The sequence below is a fragment of the Pristiophorus japonicus genome, chromosome 10 (assembly GCF_044704955.1).
Source record: "Pristiophorus japonicus isolate sPriJap1 chromosome 10, sPriJap1.hap1, whole genome shotgun sequence".
Classification (NCBI taxonomy): domain Eukaryota; kingdom Metazoa; phylum Chordata; class Chondrichthyes; family Pristiophoridae; genus Pristiophorus; species Pristiophorus japonicus.
The window spans coordinates 27227791-27252830 of record NC_091986.1 but is presented as its reverse complement, the minus strand read 5'-3'; the positions used below and the strand labels follow the sequence as shown (position 1 = coordinate 27252830).

Here is a 25040-nt window from a genome sequence, read left to right as displayed (position 1 = left end):
TTACTATTGAATCTGCTTCCACCACCCTTTCAGGCAGCGCATTCCAGATCATAACAACTCACAGCATGAAAAGACTTCTCCTCATCTCTCCTCTGGTTCTTTAGCCAATTATCTTAAATTGGTGTCCTCTAGTTACTGACCCTCTCACCAGTGGAAACAGTTTCTCCCTATTGACTCTATCAAAACCCTTGTTGTACGGCAATGTAGAAATGTCCCACTTTGTGCCACCACAATCTGTACTAACTAACTGGTAAGAACATGCAGCTACTGGAGGAATACTATGCTCATTTCAAAATACTCTGCCAATTGTAAATATGTCCTGCACATTGTTCAAGGTTACTTCTAAAGCAGTAGAGAGAGACAGATGAACAAAATCAGGTGACTCATCAGGCAAAATATATTTTCAGAATGGAGAGAAGAACTTGCTTTTTAAGGAAGTCGTGTAAAATAAACACTGACTTTCAGAGGCACCTAAAAAGGTTCAAGCCCCATAAAGAGGAAAAACTGCTGGGAGGAAATAGCTGAGAAAATAAATGCAACCTTCCAGGTCAAAAGCACTGGGGAAGGCTGCCAGAAGCACGTTAATGATGTCCACATGTGGACCAAAGTAAAGCAGTCCATACTACAAAGGACTACAAAGGCCATTGGCAGTGGACCACCCAACACACAGTGTTTCATCACAGAACAGAGAAACACAGAAATGTTCTCCCAGGTATTGGATTTTCATGTTTGAGGAAATAGAAACAGTACTGCATAATTCTGATCCTAATCAATGCTGCAGGAAATTCTTTTGATAACCTCAAAATTAAATCAGTTGCTTCTTTCCACTCAATGGGTCTGATTTTCACTGCCCGCGCCAGGCAGGAATCGATTGGCAGTGTTCCGATAAATCGCGGCATTGAACTTATCGTCCCGCTCCCACTCCTGATAGTCCCAACACCATTTCCAGCCAGTCCTAGAAATGAGCAGCTAGAGTGTCTGCTTGTTTCAGGCAGGCATGCGATTAAGGTATGCAAATCAGGCTCCTGTTACATACATAGGACCCCGATTCAATTTTCAGGTACCAATGGGCAGAGCCTGCAATGCATAGAAAATGTTCTATTAGACAATGGGACCAACTGTTTTCTCTGCGTCTATCTGTCAGAACTCCAGAAAAGTGATGGGGCAAGCATCTTGATGACACTCGCAAAAGTTTCAGGTGGGATCTTCCTGTCCACATTACCTATATATCGTGCATCAAGCACAAAGGGAACAAAGACCGAGTGCATCAGGTCTCCACTCTTTTTTGCTGTGCCTAATTCCACAGAATCAGGAGCATATTAGGTGTTCCCTGAAGCAATATCCAGGCCAGCATCTTCAAAACATTTTTTTAATAGAATTAGGTACTGCACAACAACAACTTGCATTTATATAGTGCCTTTAACATGGTAAAACATCCCAAGCTGCTTCACAGGAGCGTTATCAAACAAAATTTGACACCAAGCCACATAAGGAGATATTTGGACAAGCTTGGTCACAGAGGTAGGTTTTAAAGTGCATTTTAAAGGAGGAGACTGAGGTGGTGAGGCGGAGAGGGAAGGGAAGTCCAGAATTTAGGTGCTAGGCAGCCAATTGTGAAGCGATTAAAATTGGGGATACTCAAGAGGGCAGAATTGGAGGAGCGCAGAGAACTCGGAGGGTTGTGGGGTTGGAGGACATTACAGAGATAGGGTGGGGCAAGGCCTTGGAGGGATTTGAAAATGTGATATATTCACAGAGCACAAGCACACACAGCTTCCTACATGGCAGGCAGCTCTCTCGGAAGCCTCCGGAAATCTGCCTGGTTCTGTTTATTATTAACAATGTAGATGCAGTACACAATAAGTCCACATCCACAGTGTGGAGCTACAAACATTACACACTTACAGACATTACACTTCTCCCTCCTTAATGAAGAAGCCATCATAACAAACATCATACATAACTTTCATGTTTATACATAACACAGGATATAAACTTCTTTTTTTTCCATTATTTACAAATTTAACTTTACCACTTGTTTTCTGTTTCGAAGAGGATACCTTCGCTCTCGAACAGAACCTTCCAAACATGGTGTCGATTTCGCACTCATTCGAGGCTCATCCTGAGGAACGTTTTCCTCCACGGAATTTCCTTGATTTTCATTTGAACTCACTCTAACTTCAGGCTCTTTGTTTTCCTGACTCGGACTCAGACTTTCATTCTGATTCTCTCCTGGATTTGTTTCCAGTACATTGGATTTAGGATTTGCTATTGATGTATCAAAACTATCTGATGAGTCAGAAGTAATTGAATCATCCCCACCTTCAACTCCTTCCATGTCTGTAGGTAAAATATGATCAATATGAACAAACCTAATCTGTCCATTATCAAACATCTTTGCCAAATATGTGCGAGGACCACATATCTTCACCACTCTTCCTGGTAACCACGTTAACCATTTATGGTGATGATTCTTCACTCTCACCTTCTGGTTTAATTTCACACTTCTCTCTTTTACTCTACCTCTATCATGATTCTCTTTCTGTCTTAATTGTGTCTCTACTACGGATTGTGCCAAATTTGGCTTTAACAATGAGAATCTGGTTCGTGGCTGTCTTTTGAGAAACAACTCTGTTGGTGTTCTACCAGTAGTTGTATGAGAAGTATTTTAATATGTAATCAAAAAATTAGCCAATTTGTGATCCAATGACAACTGTCGTTTCCTTGGATTTGGATCTAACATTTGTTTTATGAGGGCATGTTTTACAATTTGTACAGTGCGCTCTGCTGCACCATTTGAAGCAGGATGGTATGGTGGAACCTTGGTATGTTTCACACCATTTTTGCACGTGAATTGTGCAAATTCTTCTGAATGAAATTGTGGTCCATTATCCAAAACAATTTCTTCAGGGAAGCCAAATGAAGAAAATAATTTTCGTAAAATGTTTTACTCGTTGTTATTTTCCACATTGGAAACACCTCAACCCATTTCGAATGGCTATCAATCACAATGAACAATTGTTGTCCTTCTAACTCAGCAAAATCAAAATGCAGCCTTTGCCACACCCTAGGAGGCCATTTCCATGGCTGTAATGGTACTGATGGTGGTTGCTTGCTTACCGATTGACATGTCGTACACTGACTCACGATGTACTCTATATCTTTATCAAGACTGGCCACCATAAATAACTGTGTGCAAAACTCTTGGTCAAGCACATTCCCAGGTGCTGGTCATGGAGGTCTCCTAATAATTTGGACCTGAATTTATTTGGTATAACCACTCTTGCACCCCACATGATACAATCTTTATCGACTGATAATTCATTCCTACGAATGAAGAATGGATGTGTATCTTTGTCTGTTACATGGTTTGGCCATCCATTTGCAATATACTCATACACCTTTGACATCACTGGGTCACGTTTGGTTGCTCTACCAATCTATTCAGCTGTGATTGTCAGTTCATCAATGTATGAAAAGTAAAACACTTCTTCCCTATCCGGTGTAACTTGTGATGGGGAAGGCAATCTAGACATTGCATCAGCATTACTGTGATCAGCTGATCATCAGTATTCAGTATCATATGTATATGCTGATAAAATCAAAGCCCAGCTCTGCATTCGGGCTGCAGCTAATGTTGGAACTGGGGACTTTGGATGGAGGATTGCTGTCAGGGGCTTATGGTCCGTAACGATGGTAAACTTACGACCATACAAGTATTCGTGAAAATTCTTGACCCCAAAAATTAATGCCAAAGCTTCCCTTTCAATTTGCGCATAATTACTCTCACTGGCACTGAGAGTGCGTGAAGCAAAAGCAATTTGTCTCTCCTCCCCACTACTTAATACATGAGAGATTACTGTCCCAACTCCAAACGGAGAGGCATCACATGCTAGCTTAATCTCCTGAGATATATCATAGTGAACTAACATGGTGCTCTCCTCCAATTTGCTTTTACACTCTTTGAATGCTGTATCGCATTCTTTTGACCACTTCCAATGGACCTGTTTTTTCAAAAGTCCATTAAGTGGATGTAATACTGTAGCCAAATTTGGTAGGAACTTCCCATAATAGTTCAAAAGATCCAAGAATGAACGAAGTTCAGTGACATTCCTGGGAGTGGGTGCATTTCTGATTGCATTCAATTTTTTCATGGTTGGATGTAAACCATCTTTGTCTACTCTGTACCCTAAGTACTCCACTAAATTTTTAAATAACTCACACTTACGAGCAGACACCCATACTCTGTGCTTCTCTAGCTGGTTGAGGACTTCATTCAATATGTTATTATGAATTTGCCTATTTGGTGCTGAAATTAGTATGTCATCCAAATAAAATACTACCCCTTCAATACCTTGCAAAATCTGGTTCATCACCCCTTGGAATATGGCAGGGGCAGAAGACACTCCAAAACGTAGCCTATTAAATTGATACAAGCCTAGATGAGTATTTATAGTCAAACATGATTTGGACTCCTCATCTAGTTCAAGCTGTAAGTAGGCATTCGTAAGATCCTGTTTTTAGAAGATCTGACCACCTGTCAGTGTTGTGAACAAATCTTCTATATTCAGCAATGTATTGGGGACATTACCCTCTAGAACCTGGTTTACGGTTACAACAACAATGGGTGTAGCCCAATTACATCGATCTATCTTACAAATAATGTTCTCAGTCTCTAGTCTTTTGAGTTCTTGCTCAACTTTCTCCTTGAGTACATATGGTACGGAACGTGGCTTGTAGTAAACCGATTTGGCATCCTTCTGTGCCCGTTTCACAGAACACCTTCAGATACTTCTTGATAACCTCATCCGTTGATGAAAATCTCGCTTCCACACAGAAAATCTTACTCCAATCCAGCTTCAGTGAGCTTAACCAATTTCTTCCTAGTAAGGCAGGCTTGCCTCCTTTCACTACTATTAGAGGCAAGTTCTGAAATTGATCTTTATATTTCACCGGTACGGTGATACGACCTACCACAGGAATTTTCTCTTCCGAGTAGCCTCGCAACTCTATCTTGGATTTCTCCAGTTGAAAATCACGCGATTTGTCACGGTATAGTGACTCCCGTACTACACTCACGGATGTACCCATGTCAATTTCCATTGGTATCTTGAATCCCGTAACATCTATGTGGATTTTGATGCTTTCTGAATCGCTGTCTGTTAACCTCGTGCTCCAGTTGACGTGTAACTCTAACATCTCCTCGTCCTGTTGTTGTTCTTCCATGCTATATAGTCTCTTGGGATTTCTACTCATAGCTTTGAACGCTGGATTCATAGCTTTAAAAACTGGTTTATCCTTCAGTCGGCATGCCTTCGCAAGATGCCCAGTCTTTCTGCAGAAGAAACACTTTGCCTTCACATATGGACAACTTTGAGCAATGTGTTGTCCCAGGCACCTATAGAACGACTTCGATGCTCTGTTAGAATTTTCAGTTTCTGAGACTTTGGGCCCCCACCGACTTTTACTTTGAACCTGCACGTGATTTTCCTCGGTTGACTGATGACCGTAATTATTATTTAAATCTCGGCAATATTGTTCGGCCATGTCCATTGACCTCGCTGTCTGACAAGCAATCTCAAAAGTCAAGTCATCCATCGTCAATAACTTCCTTCTGATCGCATCATTTTTCACCCCACAAACAAAACGATCCCATAATGCTCAGTTTTGACAGTTTCCAAAATTACAGTGCATCGGTAGCTTTTTTTAATACTACGATGTAATCACTGATACTTGGATCAGCCTTTTGATTCCGAATCCCGAAATGATAGCTTTCAGCAATTTCTAACGGTTTCTTTAAGCCTTGTGTCCTTTGGCTTGTCAGGCACAAGCAGATTTACAAGAGTGTCATATAATGCCGGACCTGCCTCCAATAAGAAGATCACTCTCTTACGTTCCAACACAGCCCGGTTCTGGACTGCATTGTCTGGAACTTCGATTATGTTATTTGCAGTGAAATACATTTCTAGCCAATCCACATACACTTTAAAACATTCCCGGGCGTGTCTATATTCCCCGAAATGTCCGATTACACCTGCCATTTTAATCTCTAGCTGTTCACACTGTGTGCTATATTTTACCTCGGATTTTGTAGCTTTTTCCAAAGACAGAAACTTCCAAAGTCTCTCTGTCGGCTGGCTGAATCCTTCACCAACAAAATGTAATCTTTAGATCATCCGAAAAATTCCATCTTGCCGCCAAATGTGATATAGTCACAGAGCACAAGCACACACAGCTTCCTACATGGCAGGCAGCTCTCTCGGAAGCCTCTGTTTATTATTAACTATGCAGTTGCAGTACACAATACGTCCACATCCACAGTGTGGCGCTACAAACATTACAAGTTTACAGACATTACAGAAAACAAGGATGAGAATTTTAAAATTGAGGTGTTGCCGGACTGAGAGCCAATGTAGATCAGCGAGCACAGGGGTGGTGGATAAACAGGATGTGGTGCGAGTTTTGGACGAGCATAAATAGAAATGTGGGCTACTAAAGAAAAGTTGAGTTCATGAGAGTCTTGGAATAGGTAAAAACATTTTAAAATAAGCAATTGGCGGAATAAATTTTACTGTAGTTCTCAAAGTGTTAAACGTAATCAGTCCATAGTAAACAAAAATCATAGTTGGATCATAATGGATTATTCATGCAGCCTAATGCCACACGTTCGAATCTATTAAATTAAAAAGGAATTTTACAATGCATATTAACAACTAATTAATAAAATAGACACATGCACCATATTAATATGCGTTGTTGAATCATAAATAACAGTTGTTTTTCATTCTTGACATGTTTGCCACTGAGAAAATTGTTATCAACAGTAATTTAATTCAAAGGTCAATGAACAGGCAAATCCATGAATGATAATGTTCTTTTTATTTGATTCCCAACGTATGGAAGCATAGCATTTGGATCATCAACTAGTACACCAGCAACCTTTGTGCTACTGTTTCCTTCTCAATCTGGCTCTACACTCAGGCAATAATGGATGAATTATAAGACCCACAGGTCTTGCCTTCAGTAGAAGGAAGAAGCAAAGCATATTTATCTTTCAGACTTAGATTATCGTACTTTCCACAGTTGACTATCCATAGTGATGGGTACCCAGAACAAGCCATAAAAGAAACCCCACTCAGCATCTTGGAACAGCATTATGGGCCCAAGTTTCCACATGATTTGCTCCTGATTTTTAGGAGCAACTGGTGGAGAACGGAGTATCTTAGCAATCGGAATTCTCCACATTTAAGTTTTCTGCAGTTCTAGTCAGGTAGAACAGTTTCACTTTTGAACAGAATTTTTTTTTCAAAAGGGGGCGTGTCCGGCCACTGACGCCTGATTTGAAAGTTTCCACAGTGAAATCGTACTCCAAACTAACTTAGAATGGAGCAAGTGAAGATTTTTGTAGGCCTGAAAAAACCTTGTCTACACATTAAAAAATCAGGCGCAGGTTACAAATTAGGCATCGGGAACGAGGTGGGGGGGGGGGAGGGGGGGGAAGGGAAGTCATTAAATTCTACAATAAATCCTTATTTCTACTTATACAAATATTATACAAATAAATCCAACCTGAATAAAAATTTATAAGCAAAGAAAAGATTAAATAAACCATGTTCCTACCTGTGTGAAAGTGCTTCAGGCAGGCCTTTCAGGCAGCGGTTTCCCGACGGGCCCGACCGACGGCAGGGGTGGGGAGAGGCAGTGAGGGCCCGACCAACGGCGGGGGGGGGAAGGCAGTGAGGGCCCGATCGACGGCAGGGGTGGGGAGAGGCAGTGAGGGCCCGACCAACGGCGGGGGGGGGAAGGCAGTGAGGGCCCGATCGACGGCAGGGGTGGGGAGAGGCAGTGAGGGCCCGACCAACGGCGGGGGGGGGAAGGCAGTGAGGGCCCGATCGACGGCAGCGGGGGGGAGAGGCAGTGAGGGCCCGACCAACGGCGGGGGGGGGAAGGCAGTGAGGGCCCGATCGACGGCAGGGGTGGGGAGAGGCAGTGAGGGCCCGACCAACGGCGGGGGGGGGAAGGCAGTGAGGGCCCGATCGACGGCGGGGGTGGGAGAGGCAGTGAGGGCCCGACCAACGGCGGGGGGGGGAGAGGCAGTGAGGGCCCGACCAACGGCGGGGGGGGGAAGGCAGTGAGGGCCCGACCGACGGCGGGGGGGGGGAGGCAGTGAGGGCCCGACCGACGGCGGGGGGGGGGAGGCAGTGAGGGCCCGATCGACGGCAGGGGTGGGGAGAGGCAGTGAGGGCCCGACCAACGGCGGGGGGGGGAAGGCAGTGAGGGCCCGATCGACGGCAGCGGGGGGGAGAGGCAGTGAGGGCCCGACCAACGGCGGGGGGGGGAAGGCAGTGAGGGCCCGATCGACGGCAGGGGTGGGGAGAGGCAGTGAGGGCCCGACCAACGGCGGGGGGGGGAAGGCAGTGAGGGCCCGATCGACGGCAGGGGTGGGGAGAGGCAGTGAGGGCCCGACCAACGGCGGGGGGGGGAAGGCAGTGAGGGCCCGATCGACGGCAGCGGGGGGGAGAGGCAGTGAGGGCCCGACCAACGGCGGGGGGGGGAAGGCAGTGAGGGCCCGACCGACGGCAGCGGGGGGGGGGAGGCAGTGAGGGCCCGACCGACGGCAGGGGGAGAAAGCTGCAAGAAGCCTCAGTGCTGATCAGGGAAGGGCAATGTGGTTTTATTAAAAAATGTTAAAAATTGAACAGCTACAAAGAACTACAAAAATGGCCGAGTGCCAATGTTTCCTTCACACTGCGTGTGCGCGAACGCTCCAACGCGCACGCGCAGGGCTGCCGGCACGAAAAAAACTCATTTAAATGGTACCCGCCCCCTCCTACTTACAAAATCGGCGTGAGTGGTAGGCTCCACCCCCTGGGCGCCGTGCCAAGCAGACATCGAGTTGCAAAGCGCTCGAGAATAGCGCGGTTTTTTTCAGGCGCCGTTTTCGGCGCGAAAAACGGGCGCCCAGCTCGGAGGGGCGCCTGTTTTGCTGCGTGTGGAAACTTGGGGCCTATGAATGTACAAACAATGACAGACAGGAAAAGATCCTTTGGCCCATCCAGCCTGTCCCACACAATTGTGATGCCCTATGCATCACACAGTATACGCTCCCCACCCCACCCGAAACCATTAGATGATTCCTTCTGCCTAAATACAAGCGGGCTTTCAGGTGCCTGTTACTATTTGTTGGGACTTCATAAATTTCTGGTCTCTTCCCAGAATGGAATGGAATATTTTATCTTAGATTGTCAAATAAATGGGCTGAAGTCGGTATCAAACTCTCGGCTTTTATATTGACTGTATAAGGGCTTAACTCAATCCGATGGGGCTAGCTCACAATGCTTGTAGTCAATGAAACACATCAGAGCTACTCTGCCTGGTGTGTCAACCCTGTCAGCATGACCAGTGCGGCTCATGAGGCTCAACTAGGAATTGAAGGTAAGAGCCATCATTGATTCAGCCTCGAAGGGTAACTTGCCTGTCAGTCAGAGATGGACTATCATCCCACCAACTAACAATACCAGTCAGACTAATGGGGCAAAGTAATTCATTCACGTGACAATAAGAGGTAGTCTATAAGGGGAAAAATAATGTATGAGGTGAAGGATATAATCATGTGGACTTCTATCGCAAATTAAAATTGATTACAAACCAAAAAGCACTTACTTAATTTTTTTCCCCTTGGTTTTATAATTTTCTCCCCTCTCCTGATGAAATCTGCAGGCAGCTGCTCTCCTTTATTATCTTGCCTGAGTAATTACTGTTCATGTGTGAGACTAAACAATGAGTGTCAGCAGGCTTTCGGGAGCATTACAGCCAACCCTGACTAGGTCCTCATACAAAGCCTGCACACATGCACTGTCTATTAAGGCTCACTAGATAGCGATTAGGAGCAGAAGCCTGGACAATTTTTCTCCTTACTAGCCGGAAACACTGAAATCTATTTCCCCATCTTCACTGCCATAACCAACTGAGATCAGTTCAGTTATTCAGAGCCCTGGTCAAGCTGGAGTACTGCAGTTTTGGGTGCCACACCTCAGGGAGGATATATTGATCTTGGAGTGGGTACACCTATTTTTGGGAGAACAATAATTAAGTGCGCCCTGATTAAAGGGGGGCACTAAATCGACACATTAAACAAATTAAACTTTTGACCGTAAAAAGGATGCCATGGGACCTTTTTAAAAAAGGAGGGAGAGAGAAAACAGGGAATTATAGACCGGTTAGCCTGACATCGGTAGTGGGGAAAATGTTGGAATCAATTATTAAAGATGTAATAGCAGCGCATTTGGAAAGCAGTGACAGGATCGGTCCAAGTCAGCATGGGTTTATGAAATCATGCTTGACATATCTTCTAGAATTTTCTGAGGATGTAACTAGTAGAGTGGACAAGGGGGAGCCAGTGGATGTGGTGCATTTGGACTTTCAAAAGGCTTTGACAAGGTCCCACACAAGAGATTGGTGTGCAAAATTAAAGCACTTGGTATTGGGGGTAATGTACTGACATGGATCGAGAACTGGTTGGCAGACAGGAAGCAGAGAGTCGGGATAAATAGGTCCTTTTCAGAATAGCAGGCAGTGACTAGTGGGGTACCGCAAGGTTCAGTGCTAGGACCCCAGCTATTTACAATATACATTAATGATTTAGACGAAGGAATTGAGTGTAATATCTCCAAGTTTGCAGATGACACTAAGCTGGGTGGCAGTGTGAACTGTGAGGAGGATACTAAGAGGCTGCAGGGTGATTTGGACAGGTTAGGCGAGTGGGCAAATACATGGCAGATGCTGTATAATGTGGATAAACGTGAGGTTATCCACTTTGGTGGTAAAAACAGGAGGGATGATTATTATCTGAATGGTGACAGATTGGTAAAGGGGGAGGTGCAACGAGACCTGGGTGTCATTGTACATCAGTCATTGAAGGTTGGCATACAGGTGCAGCAGGCAGTAAAGAAAGCAAATGGCATGTTGGCCTTCATAGCGAGAGGATTTGAGTACAGGGGCAGGAAGGTGTTGCTACAGTTGTACAGGGTCTTGGTTAGGCCACACCTTGAATACTGTGTACAGTTTTGGTCTCCTAATCTGAGAAAGGACATTCTTGCTATTGAGGGAGTGCAGCGAAGGTTCACCAGACTGATTCCCGGGATGACAGGACTGGCATATGAAGAAAGACTGGATCGACTAGGCTTGTATTCAATAGAATTTAGAAGAATGAGGGGTGATCTCATAGAAGCATATAAAATTCTGACGGGATTGAACTGGTTAGATGCAGGAAGAATGTTCCCGATGTTGGGGAAGTCCAGAACCAGGGATCACAGTCTAAGGATAAGGGGTAAGCCATTTAGGACCGAGATGAGGAGAAACTTCTTCACTCAGAGAGTTGTGGGCATGTGGAATTCTCTACCACAGAAAGTTGTTGGGGACAGTTCATTAGATATATTTTAAAGAGAGTTAGATGTGGTCCTCACAGCTAAAGGGATCAAGGGGTATGGAGAGAAAGCAGGAATGGGGTACTGAAATGCATGATCAGGCATGATCATATTGAATGGTGGTGCAGGCTTGAAGGGCCGAATGGCCTACTCCTGCACCTATTTTCTATGTTTTACATTCACCTGAGAGGGCAGACTGTTTAACATCTCATCTGAAGGACAGTACCAATCCGGCAGTGCAGCACTCCCTCAGTACTGCAACAGAGTGGCAGCTTAGATTTTGTGCTTAAGTCTCTGGAGTGGGACTTGAACACACAACCTTCTGACACAGAGGTGAGAGTGCTACCCACTGAGCCACAGCTGACACCTTTTGGAATGGGTACAGCACAGATTCACCAGAACGGTACCAGGGCTTAAAGGGTTAAAGCATGATGACAGATTGTATAAACTCGGCTTATATTGCATTGCGTTTGGAATATTGAGAAGTTATCTGGCTTGTATTCCCTTGGGTTTAGATGGTTGAGGAGTGATCTAATGGAGGTGTTAAAATAATAAAGGGATTCGACAGGATTTATACAGAAAAACTATTTCCTCTGGTGGATGAATCCAAACAAACGGTCAGAATCTTAAAATTAGAGTTAGGCTATTTGGGAGTGAAATGGGGAAGGATTTTTTCATGCAAAGGGTAGTGTACATCTGGAGCTCTCTTCCCCCAAATGGTTATGGATTCTGTGTCAATTTAAAATTTTCAAGACTGCAATTGATCGATTTTTCTTGGGTCAGTGTATCAAGGGAGATGGAACAAAGGCAGATAAATGAGGTTGAGGTACAAAGCAGCCGTGAGCTAACTGAATAACAGAACAGGTTGGAGGGACTGAATGGCCTACTCCTGTTCCTATGTTCCTATGACCAATTGAACCGCAGCCCTTCCCGATCAATAAGTCTCATTACCACATCATGTGGAACAATTATCCACTGGGCCATTGAGGGAGATAGTTACTCGTTACTTGCAGATAATAAAATAGAACAACAAGCAGATTTAGTTGTCAGTCATGATATTAACTGTGTGAGCTTGTTAAAAAAACATCGAAGGGAGAAATTGGTCCCCTTCGGCCCTTTCTTGGCACTAAAAATTAGTATTGGGGTACTAATGCCCAGGTCTGATTTCACCCGGAGATATGCCAGTTGCCATGTTGACAATTGGCAACTTCCAAGTGCCCAGAGTGTGCGCTAATCATCGTAATACCTATTTCAGGACCCCACTCCAAAATTTGGCATAAATTGAGTGGAAAATGCATTACTCACCTTTCCGGGTCTACAGAGCCCTAACTAGGGTTTCTTAAAGTATTGGAGGCCACCGGAGAAAAGGTAAGTAACTCACATTACAACAGTGACTGCACTCTAAAAGTACTTCATTGGCTGTAAAGTGCTTTGAGACGTCCGGTGGTTGTGAAAGGTGATATTTAAATGCAAGACTTTTTTTCTTTTACTCTTTTCAGTTACATTAGCAAGAGTGCGCCTCCCTGCTCCACAACAGTATGCGGATCACTACCGACCTGGGCCTTCTTCCCTCCCAGCAGCTGTCTGCGGGGCAGCTCAGCGTAACAGCTTGGAGATTTTCCTCAAGACCCGACTAGCGAGCTGCAACGGGAGGCCCGATTGGCATCTGCAGCTCGCCTGTTTGATGCAGATGAGGCCCAATTTACAGCGAGCCTCAGGCCTGCGTTTTTAGGCTCGCGTTCCATGCGCAACGTCCATCTCACGCCTATCCCGTGCCAATCTCCTGCCCATCTCGCCCATCTCGCATCCATCTCATGCCCATTTCGCACCCATTTCTGCTGCGAAACAAATTTATCAGTCATCCTATTTAATAATCTGAACGCTAGAAAAATCAGGAAAAAATTGCTGACCAGTAAAGATTTCAACCCACCAAGACAGCCCAGTGACACAGCATATTTATGCATTGGAAACAACTTTTGGATTTTCAACGGTGTTTATCTATAATGATCAATTTTTAAAATCGGCAGATACAATTTATATTAATTCAGATTTATTAAAGTCTAAACTTCTAGCAATCTAAAGCTAGAAATAGTTTTGTCTCTACAATGACAACTGCTGCTTTAAAATGACTCTTCTGTCATGAGTAAAACAGAGAGAACATCCATTGCTGTACATAAACATATATTACGGAACCTTCCTCATCATTGCTCGCAGTGCCAGGATTGGGTAACTGTATGTGGGCCGTTGCATAGGATTTCTCAGTGTGGGCATTACATCGTATCATTGTTGCATATGAATAGCAGGCACAAGTAATATTCGTTTACGTGATATGAATTTTGAAACATAATCGGGGGTAATTTTCCGAATACGCACAGGTGACAGAGAATCTCGCTTGTCGGTAGCATGTATCAAAAAGTTGCAACTAAATATCATGGGTGGTGTGGGGGCGGCTCTTCCAAAGGTTTTTCAGGCTCCTCCTGCTCTTCTTGCTGGTCTCCTTACTGCGTCTGGGTGACCTCCACAATCATGTCTCCTTACAGGGCTAAGTTGTGGAACACGCAGCAGATTACCATCTTGCCATCTTTGCCAGGGTGCACCAGACCAATCCAAATAACTGAAACATTGCTTTACTGTGCCAATCATGTGTCCTGCTGTGACTCATGGGCTACATGCACCACGCTTTACCTGTTTTCAGCTGGTGCCCTCAGTTACCACAGAGCTTACATGAATCAGGGCTCCAGAGTGTAGCTTTGATTGCCCAGGAACCCCCCGTAACACTTTCTTTTGTGGGCCCAGTATTGCTGGCATCGTGAATTGCTTCAAACTGAAAACATCACGACAGCTGCCTGGAAACAAGCAATGGCTTGTATAATGCACTGCTGATAATTGCAAACAAGCTGCACATTCATACAGTAGAAGCCTTTGCAATTCATATAGATAGTGGCATTGTGCAAAGGGAGCATTAGGCTCGATAGGTGCAATCTATAACTGCCTGTACATTTAGGAATCCTGCCATTCCAGTAAAACGCACAGCCCGCTCATACTGCTGCCAGTTCACCGTGGGGAAGGAGAAGAATTGCTTTGTTGAGCAAACAACACATCTATCGACAGCAGATTGGCTTACACTGCTTATCTTCCCAGTTGCAGCTTGGACTTAGCCTGAAGCATAAAAGTTAAAGGCATTTGTGACCTTGACAACTGCAGTAATGTCATGGTTGTAGAGAAGTTTGTCTTCAAGTCACCTTGGAGCATGCCGCACCAATCTACTGTGGCCCTGGGTGTGATTCAGAGCCTCCAGAGGCACAGGTCCTTGACAAATTTCTGTCGACAGAAGAGGGTACTGGCAGAGTTGTTCTGATGCAGCCTGGCCTCCCTTGAATGTTTCTGTTAGACCTCCTCCTCTTGCTCTAAAAGGCATTACTGGGGAGGGACTTCATGGAGAAATCCATTACAAGGCTTCTACTTTTGTGGTCATAGGTGAAAGGGGGCTATTATGGAAACCTTTAGCTCCAATCTTCAAGAGGCTCTCTTCTCCAGCTTCAATTTGCCAGGGATCATATGGAGAGAACCACTGAGCGAGCCTTCGCAGCCCACATTACCCAATGGTCCGTTCCAATGAAAATCAGTGTATTATGGTGAGGGTATATCCAGCAGCAGGGATAGGGCTGGAGAAGCCACCAATGAAGCTGCTGCCTCTCAGGACAGCACCACATCTTGTAAGGGTTGCACGTTTTGTGATCAAGGCACAGCAAGAGGCCACAGAATAAAATGGTTTAAAAGAAAACCTGTGGGACTGTTGGGCGAGAGGAAAAATGCCAGCCTGGGGCAGGTGGTGACTCATAACTGATTAATGCAATTTTTGCGGTCAGGAGCGAGACTCGATTAACATCAAGACAAAGGGCTTTGATACAATCAAGCAGAGAAGCCCATGGATTAATTGGCCAGAGGGGAAAAGCCAGTTCCCTATGGAGACGACAAGTCTGTGAAAATCCAGGGCCACAAAGGATCCCACAAGGTGTGCATTTTTGGATCGCGAGGCACAAAAGATAAGGAGTTATCTTTTGCCCTGCCGATTCCATGCACAGAGCAAGGTTCGAATTATGGCCATCCAAACAGATCCAGACCCATCATCACAGCCATCGAGACTCATCCAGACACATTAACTGAAAGCAGCCCAGCAGGAGACTTGTATAATCGAATTAATATATAGGAAGGAGCTCACAGAAGTAAAATACCGCAGAACAACAGGTCGAACACCACCTCAGAACAACAGGTCAAAGGAATAACAACCACGAAGGGGAACAACAGAAAGAAGACCAAGAAGAGAGAGACAAGCAGAGAAGCAAGCAACTGGGACCCAACATCTTTCCTAACTCCACAAGTCTACAATCGACAACAGCAGCAATTGGCTGGATGGGTGATGGTATGTCTTCAATCAATCTGTAAAAAGTCTTGCTCTGTAATTTTTAGTTGTTTTTTGTGCAATAAACTCACAGTTGTGTTTAAGCCTAAATTTTGCGTTACGTGGAGTCCTTCCTGTAATTCCCGAGGTCTGTGGGCTAGAACCTCCACTTTTGTGCAGATCACCTAAAAATGGGCAATATTTCTAGCGTGGACATTACAAAAGGGTTTTCAGATCGCCGGCTTCTCGCCCATTCTCAAACCACGTAGTTTGCACTTTTGAAAATGGACGTTACTGCGAGCGATATAAAATGGGCGGTAGCATTAAATTTTTTTGACCTTTTGCCATAAAGTGTGGACATCCTTACAAATGGCATGGCAACACTCGATTCCTGCGATTCTGGAGGTCAAGGGTCATCATGAGATAGGGAGCTCAGAGGCACCGAAAGCATGTGTGGCTGTGGTGTGTGCTTGTCTGGCTGTTGTGGGAGACACGAGGGAGATTCACCAGTAGAAAAAAACCTACTAAGCACCAAGAACATAGTTGGCACCGAGTTTTTGTCCAACAAGTAAGATATAACCTGGAAGGGATGGAGAAGGCCCTGGAGCTGGTAGCCAGGAACACTGGTGGCAGAGAGCTCCCAGTGGTCCCGAAGCACGGCACTGTAGCCCAAGATGCCGCACCCCCATTGCCAACCACATGAGAGCCAGCAGCAACATCTTGCTTCTGGCTCAGAGCACGTTCCCATCTCGGGACCGTCCTCTCCCGTATCCGTCCAAGCAGCAGTTCGACCGTCACCCCCGCCCCGCCAATGAAGCATCGCCTGAGGAGCTCCTCGGCCCGGCAGCTTGGAGTCAGGAGGGGAAGGGGAAGGGGTAGAGATAGCGCATTGGCTCATATAGCTGCACCGTTACAGGCTGGTGACTGTAAGGGGGGTGGTCTCTATGAGGGGGTCAGGTTCCCTTCTGACCAACTTAAACGGTTCGAATCGCTCCCACTCCCTTGGGTTCTGTACTCTGGATTTATTTGGGGGGTGTGACAAAAGTTCAGAGGACACTGGTTTGATGCAAAGAATTTTGGTTTTATAACAGTCAAAGTAATACAGGCTTATTACTCTAGTAAAAAATACAAGGCCAAACTTACAATCACTCTAATAAAGAACAATACAAGGAAAGGTACAAGGTCAAACTTAAAATCACTCTAATAAAGAACCATACAAGGAAAGATACAAGGTCAAACTTAAAATCACAAATCATTCTAATAAAGAACCATGCACTACACATTCAAAGAAGGGTGACAGTAAATTATACCTCCCACCTCCCAATATCTAATTCTAGCTAGGTCGCATTGGTTTCTCGCCTTGTCTTGATGACACAGTGTAGTGTGGTACTAGTCTGTCAGTCAAAGTGTCATCTGAGGTGGTAGCAGCCTTGTAGCTAGCTAGCAACCACCTCACCTCTGTTGAAAACAGAGGGCAGTTATACAATTTCAGTGTTCTAATCTTGCCGCCAAATCTGTTCAAAATCCTTTGTATAATTTTGGCGGGCTTGGTTCTTCTTTGTAATATTTTGTCGGGCTTGTTAAAAGTTGATATGTCTTGGGTGGGTTGATGTTCGAAAACAGTTTCCTGATGGAAATATTAGTTTGGTAACTGCAATGTCCTTTTGCGCTTAGTCTTTCGCATACAGGCTGGATTGGGCCTCTTTGTGATGTATATGCTGAAATGGTTGTCCAGACCCATGTTGATAGGTAGCTACCTGTGGGTGATTTTGTGATGTTAATGTCTCTTGTGGAGAAGGATTTTCAAATACTCATTCTTCCAGACAGGTTAACTTAGTTCTCACACCCAGGTAGCTTCACTTAATTAGGCTATCTCTTGCTAGTTCCGTAGGTCCGCCCATAGCCTTGAGTTTGTCTTTTAAAATCCAAAATTCTATTAAAGTTCGTAGTTTCTTCCAGAAGCACTTTAGAGTTCCAAACTTTTTGGTAGATAGTCCCAAATTAAATTTCCTTTCGAATGAGCCCAAACACAGGGGGGGTTTCTTGTGAATTTTGCATTCCTTTATGACTCCTTAACATCAAAGAATATAATGACACTTAACTTCAATTAACTTAAACTTTAACTGTCACCAATGTGATGCCCGCCATTGATGTATCACCTGCACACCCAGCAATGTATCAGCCTGGTAAATAACACCAACGTTCTTTCAGGCAAGGCGATCATTGATGAGCTACTGACGTAAGGCTCTTGCAGCTATCATGCCACCACAGGCTCTTTCATGCAGTCTACAGGGAGGCGGGGGCATGGCTTCAGCATTAGCCTGATTGTCTGGGCCGATGTCAGCATCTGCCACCTCATCCTCCTCTTCCTCTCTCTGGCGAGGTGGACTGTCAGACTCATCAGGCAATTCTTGTCTCCTCCTGATAGCCAAGTTGTGCAGCATGGAGCACACCACCACAAATTTAGCTACCTGCTCAGGGTGGTATTGGAGCTCACCTCCTGAGTGCTCCAGGCATCTAAAGCACTGCTTCAGCACTCCAATGGTTTTCTCCATGATATTGCGATTGGCTCCGTGGGTCTCGTTATATCGCCTCTCGGCTTCGGTGTGGGTATCATGCAGGGGGGTCCTCAACCAGGTGGCGAGGCCATATTCTTTGTCACCAAGCATCCAGCATTGACCTCGTGGCTGATTGTTAAACAAGTCAGACACAGTGCTCTCACGTAGGATGTGAACATCAGTGATGCTGTCCAGAAATTGAGCATTCACTGCCAGTATCATTTGCTGGTGGTTGACAACCAGTTGGACATTCAAGGAGTGGAATCCCTTGCTGTTCCTGAAAACCTCAGCATCCTGAAAAGGTGCCCGCTTCACGATATGCGTACAGTCTATTGCTCCCTGTATCTTGGGGAAGTTTGCAATTTTGGAGAATCCAAGAGCCCTCTCATTCTGTGCCTCCCTGATCATAGGGAAGCTGATCAAGTCCATCCTGTGTGCGTACAGGGCTTCAGTGACCTGTCTAATGCAGCGATGTGTGGCATGCTGAGAAAGTCCTCAAATGTCTCCAGTTCTGGTCTGAATAGAGGCGTAGAACGACAGTGCCACGGTGACTTTGACCTCGACGGACAGTGTAGTACTGATGGTGCTGGCAGGCTGCAGCTCTGACTTTATCAGCTGGCAGACCTCAGTGATAACCTCTTTGTGGAAGCGCAGTCTCCGAAGGCGGTGGTGTTGGGCAAGTCGAGGTAAGAATGCTTCTCCTTGTACTAGCGAGGGGTGTAACGTCTGGTCCTCCTCATCTGTCTGTCAAGGCTTACATTGGGCACATAATGCAGTGGAGCGTTCCTTCAACGACGTCAAGTCTGCTGCATGTAATTGGTCACCAAGAGAGGGTGAGAAAGGACAGGCCCCATTGCAGTTGCTCTCTGTTTTCCACCGGTTGGTCACAAACAAAGAATGTCCCAACAAAGACACCTATTCAATTCCAATCAGTCACTGTATGTTCAAGATGTTTTAGAGATGTTCACATCAACTCCAACGATCTGCAGAGTACATTTGAACTCCGCCGAGGTTGAAGCACAGCAGCCTTTTAAAGGATGTGACATGTGATGTAGAACATGGCGTTCATAACCCTGTGATTCGTTCCGGTCAGTTCCACTTTTTCTGGGCGTTTTTTTTGGGCGAGCGATATTGTGGCCGATATGTGTGCGAGGTGGTGAAATTGAAGCTGGGCGATCTCATGGCTGCTAGTTTTGGTAAATAAGCTCTTTATGACAAAAAAAAGGTGGGCGGAAGTTAATATTGAACCTTGGCGTTAAATCAGTGCAGAAAGTAGCGCTGGGCGATATTATGGGCATTGATTTCGCCCATTCTGATAATTCCACCCAAAAAAAAGTGGCCGGGCGGGAATATTTTTTCCCGGTGTTTAGCACATGGGAAAAGTAACGCTCGGCAATAAGTTTCCCAAAAACGGGTGTCAGTTTCCAGTTTGTGCCAAAATGGGCGGTATCTGGGTGTTATACGTCATTTCAGCGGTAAAATGGGCGTTAAGTGGGCTTTAAGCATGCAAAAAAAAGTGGAGGTTCTAGCCCCATGAATCAAAGTAGAATGGAAAACGAAAACCCTACAATCTGACCTTGGCGAAAGTTGGACGAGTGATATTGACAAAGGCTCGTTTCCCTATGCCTGAAGCAAGAAACTTCAAGTTCATGAAAGGCATGGCATTGTGTCCAGGAACTCAGGTGACCAGGAACTTGGTTGGCATCAATAATGACCTGGACATTACAACAGTGAACTTCAACAGTACTTCATTGGCTGTGAAGTGCTTTTGGGACATCCTGAGGTCATGAGAGGCACTATATAAATGTAAGTGTTTCTATTGTTCGGAATCCTGTGCAGACTTGCAGTGTCTTCTAATTCTGCCATTGCTTTTTTTCAAAGGGAAATTGAAAAGGGAGAGGAGCTGCTGTGTGAGCATGCCCCCAACCCCTCTAGAATGCACCACCAATTGTATGCCCTCAATATCTGGATTTCATGCTTCAGGAGTAAGGAAGTGGGCCATTGTAAATATCATTAGATCAATTTTCCCAGGGTCAGATGCTAGTAACCAAGCCCATCTGCTTCAGGCATACATTGTGGTGGGACAATGGATCACATCCTGCCACCAGTGCTGCCTCTTTCAGTGGGGGATTTTAACTGGGATCGGGCACTCCTGCTCCTCCTGACTCCAATACAGAAAGGTTTTGACTTACCTCAGAGGGCCTTCTCTTCGTCCCTGACAGGTTTTAGTAAACAGGGCATTAAAATGCCATCAGTCGCACAATAACATCATAGGACCCTTAATGTGATTGTATTATTGAGCCTCCCACCTGAGTCAGATGGGTGCCTTAGCCAGCTTAATAAAGGGACCAGTCAAGGTGGCTATGAGTGGGAATGGAGCAGAACTGTGCACTCGCCCTGTTACCTCAGGGCGTGGTGGATTAAAATTTTCCCCACCATCTGTTAGGAGAAGTTAGTGGTGGGCACACATAACTTCTATGAAATTCTGGAGAAAAACATTTTGTTTCTATGGCGGTAGGGACTCCGGGGCGATGGCAAGTGAAAAGATGGAAAAACCTATGCGCGAGCTCCGCATCAGGAAGCTGTGTCTGAATATCTGTGTCGGTGAAAGTGATGACAGACTCACCAGAGTGGCTAAAGTGCTGGAGCAACTCACCGGCCAGATCTAGTGTTTTCCAAAGCTCGCTATACTGTCTGATCATTTGGAGATTAACGCAATAGTAAGGAAGGACATTAGCTTGGATGATGTGGAATCTGTATGGGTAGAGCTGCGGAACACCAAAGGGCAGAAAATGCCAGTGGGAGTTGTGTACAGACCACCAAACAGTAGTAGTGAGGTTGGGGATGGCATCAAACAAGAAATTAGGGATGTGTGCTATAAAGGTACAGCAGTTATCATGGGTAACTTTAATCTACATATAGATTGGGCTAACCAAACTGCTAGCAATACGGTGGAGGAGGATTTCCTGGAGTGTATAAGGGATGGTTTTCCAGACCAATATGTCAAGGAACCACCTAGAGAGCTGGCCATCCTAGACTGGGTGTTGTGTAATGAGAGAGGATTAATTAACAATCATGTTGTGCAAGGCCCCTTGGGGAAGAGTGACCATAATATGGTAAAATTCTTCATTTAGATGGAAAGTGACACAGTTAATTCAGAGACCAGGGTCCTGAACTTAAAGAAAGGTAACTTCGATGGTATGAGACGTGAATTGGCTAGGATAGACTAGCGAATAATACTTAAAAGGTTGATGGTGGATAGACAATGGTAGACATTTAAGGATCACATGGATGAACTTCAACAATTGTACATCCCTGTCTGGCGTGAAAATAAAATGGGGAAGGTGGCTCAGCCGTGGCTAACAAGGGAAATAAGGGATAGTGTTAAATCCAAGGAAGAGGCATATAAATTGGCCAGAAAAAGCAGCAAACCTGAGGACTGGGAGAAATTTAGAATTCAGCAGAGGAGGACAAAAGGTTTAATTCGGAGGGGGAAAATAGAGTATGAGAGTAAGCTTGCAGGGAACATAAAAACTGACTGCAAAAGCTTCAGTAGATACGTGAAGAGAAAAAGATTAATGGAGACAAGAATCAGGTGAATTTATAATGGGGAACAAAAAAATGGCAGACCAATTGAACAAATACTTTGGTTCTGTCTTTACTAAGGAAGACACATATAACCTTCCATAAATACTACGGGACCAAGGGTCAAGGAAGAAGGAGGAACTGAAGGAAATCCTTATTAGTCAGGAAATTGTGTTAGGGAAATTGATAGGATTGAAGGCCGATAAATGCCCAGGGCCTGATAGTCTGCATCCCAGAGTATTTAAAGAAGTGGCCCTAGAAATAGTGGATGCATTAGTGGTCATTTTCCAACATTCTATAGACTCTGGATCAGTTCCTATGGATTGGAGGGTAGCTAATATAACTCCACTTTTTAAAAAAGGAGGGAGAGAGAAAACAGGGAATTATAGACCGGTTAGCCTGACATCGGTAGTGGGGAAAATGTTCGAATCAATTATTAAAGATGTAATAGCAGCACATTTGGAAAGCAGTGACAGGATCGGTCCAAGTCAGTATGGATTTATGAAAGAGAAATCATGCTTGACAAATCTTCTAGAATTTTTTGAGGATGTAACTAGTAGAGTGGACAAGGGAGAACCAGTGGATGTGGGGTATTTGGACTTTCAAAAGGCTTAGTCAGGAGATTAGTATGCAAAATTAAAGCACATGGTATTGGGGGTAATGTATTGACGTGGATAGAGAACTGGATGGCAGATAGGAAGCAATGAGTAGGAATAAACGGGTCCTTTTCAGAATGGCAGGCAGTGACTAGTGGGGTACCACAAGGTTCAGTGCTGGGCCCCCAGCTATTTACAATATGCATTAATGATTTAGATGAAGGAATTGAATGTAATATCGCCAAGTTTGCAGATGATGCTAAGCTGGGTGGCAGTGTGAGCTGTGAGGAGGATGCTATGAGGCTGCAGGGTGACTTGGACAGGTTACGTGAGTGGGGAAATGCATGGCAGTTGCAGTATAATGTAGATAAATGTGAGGTTATCCACTTTGATGGCAAAAACACGAAGGCAGAATATTATCTGAATGGTGACAGATTAGAAAAAGGGGAGGTGCAACGAGATCTGGGTGTCATGGTACATCAGTCATTGAAAGTTGACATGCAGGTAGAGCAGGCGGTGAAGAAGGCAAATGGCATGTTGGCCTTCATAGCGAGAGGATTTGAGTATAGGAGCAGGGAGGTCTTGCTGCAGTTGTACAGGGCCTTGGTGAGGCCTCACCTGGAATATTGTGTACAGTTTTGGTCTCCTAATCTGAGAAAGGACATTCTTGCTATTGAGGGAGTGCAGCGAAGGTTCACCAGACTGATTCCAGGGATGGCAGGACTGACATATGAAGAAAGACTGGACCGTCTAGGCTTATATTCACTGGAATTTAGAAGAATGAGAGGGGATCTCATAGAAACATATAAAATTCTGATGGGATTGGACAGGTTAGATGCAGCAAGAATGTTTCCGATGTTGGGGAAGTCCACAACCAGGGGTCACAGTCTAAGAATAAGGGGTAAGCCATTTAGGACCGAGATGAGGAGAATCTTCTTCACTCAGAGAATTGTGAACCTGTGGAATTCTCTACCACAGAAAGTTGTTGAGGCCAGTTCGTTGGATATATTCAAAAGGGAGTTAGATGTGGTCCTTACGACTAAAGGGATCAGAGGGTATGGAGAGAAAGCAGGAATGGGGTACTGAAGTTGCATGATCAGCCATGATCATATTGAATGGTGGTGCAGGCTCGAAGGGCCGAATGGCCGACTCCTGCACCTATTTTCTATGTTTCTATGTTTCTAATAAATGAGAAGATTGCTGTTCATTGTTCAATTCGAGGAGCCAAAGCTGAGGAAACTTTAGAGGAGTGTCTAAAGTTTCGGGACTATGAACTGAGGAAGAGCTACTTCTGTAACACTGGGAACTTTGCCTTTAGGATCCAGGAACACATTGCTCTGAGCATCAAGTATGATCCTAGTATTGCAATTTATGGTCTGGTGGTCATGGGGCGGTCTGGTTTCAGTATTTCTGATAAAAAGATGAAAAGGGGACGCATTGGTTCAAAGTACAACATCTCCAAGGAGGAATCAATGAGGTGGTTTCTGCAGAAATATGATGGTATCCTCCTACCTGGAAATTAATTTGAAGAACACGTGAATCATGCAATAAAAGCAAATTGAAACAGTAAAAAAAAAGGCCACTATTGCTCATGGTTTGCATACGTATCACCAAAAGATCATTTCATTCGGTAGTTCTCAAGCCTTTTTGGGTCAAGCCCCACCAAAAAAACTCTCAACCTCACATGTCCCTCTAGCTAAGGATACTGAAATCAATAATTTGTGAAAGTCTCTCTCGCTTCCATTTCTGTCTCTCCTTCTCTATTTCTATTGATATTTCTATTGAGTTACAGGTAACTCTTTGCTAACTGAAGATTGTTGATTGATTCATGAGAACAGACATAAAAAACTACCAATCTACCACGATGTTGTTTTTTTATGTACTTTAACAGATAAAATGGGTCGTGGGAGTCACAGGTTATGCTATTCAAGCACTCCTCTTTATCTCTGTCCCTATATCTTTCTCACGCACGCAGTTAAGCTCAGGAGTCAGCCAGATGTGGTTTAATGAATTATTTTTAATCAGCCACATTCGTGGTTTTCTTGAGGCTAGCCACAATATCAAATCAGCAAAGTGTCACAGTCATATAAAATCTTCATTTATCTAACTTGTAACCCATAAAGACACAAACCAGATTACGGCTCCCCATTTTAGCCAATAATATTTCTTATCAAAGGTTTAAACATTAATAATAAAGTCCAGCTCCGACTTATTCCACGTGGGTTCCAACTGAAATTCCACCCTTCATGTTTCGGATCCACCTAGGATTACAGATATCTCCGAGATATTCAGCGTTCCACTGATCTCGCCGCATCCTGAGACCCACGCTCAATGCCACACTCTCCACCTCTCTCTTCAGCAGCACCCATTCACTCTATCTCAATGCAGTTCCAGTTCATCCTTTGCTTCATCCAGCAATTTAACAAAACACTTTTTTATTTTTTTCAAAGTGTCAAGGGTTGCAAGCTTCAAC

The 25040-nt window shown here is 44.7% G+C and overlaps 1 pseudogene; it reads left to right on the top strand.

Moving 5' to 3' along the window:
- Positions 1–20908: 20908 nt before the first annotated feature.
- LOC139274703 (large ribosomal subunit protein uL5-like) lies at positions 20909–24096 on the top strand (annotated as a pseudogene).
- Positions 24097–25040: the final 944 nt, after the last annotated feature.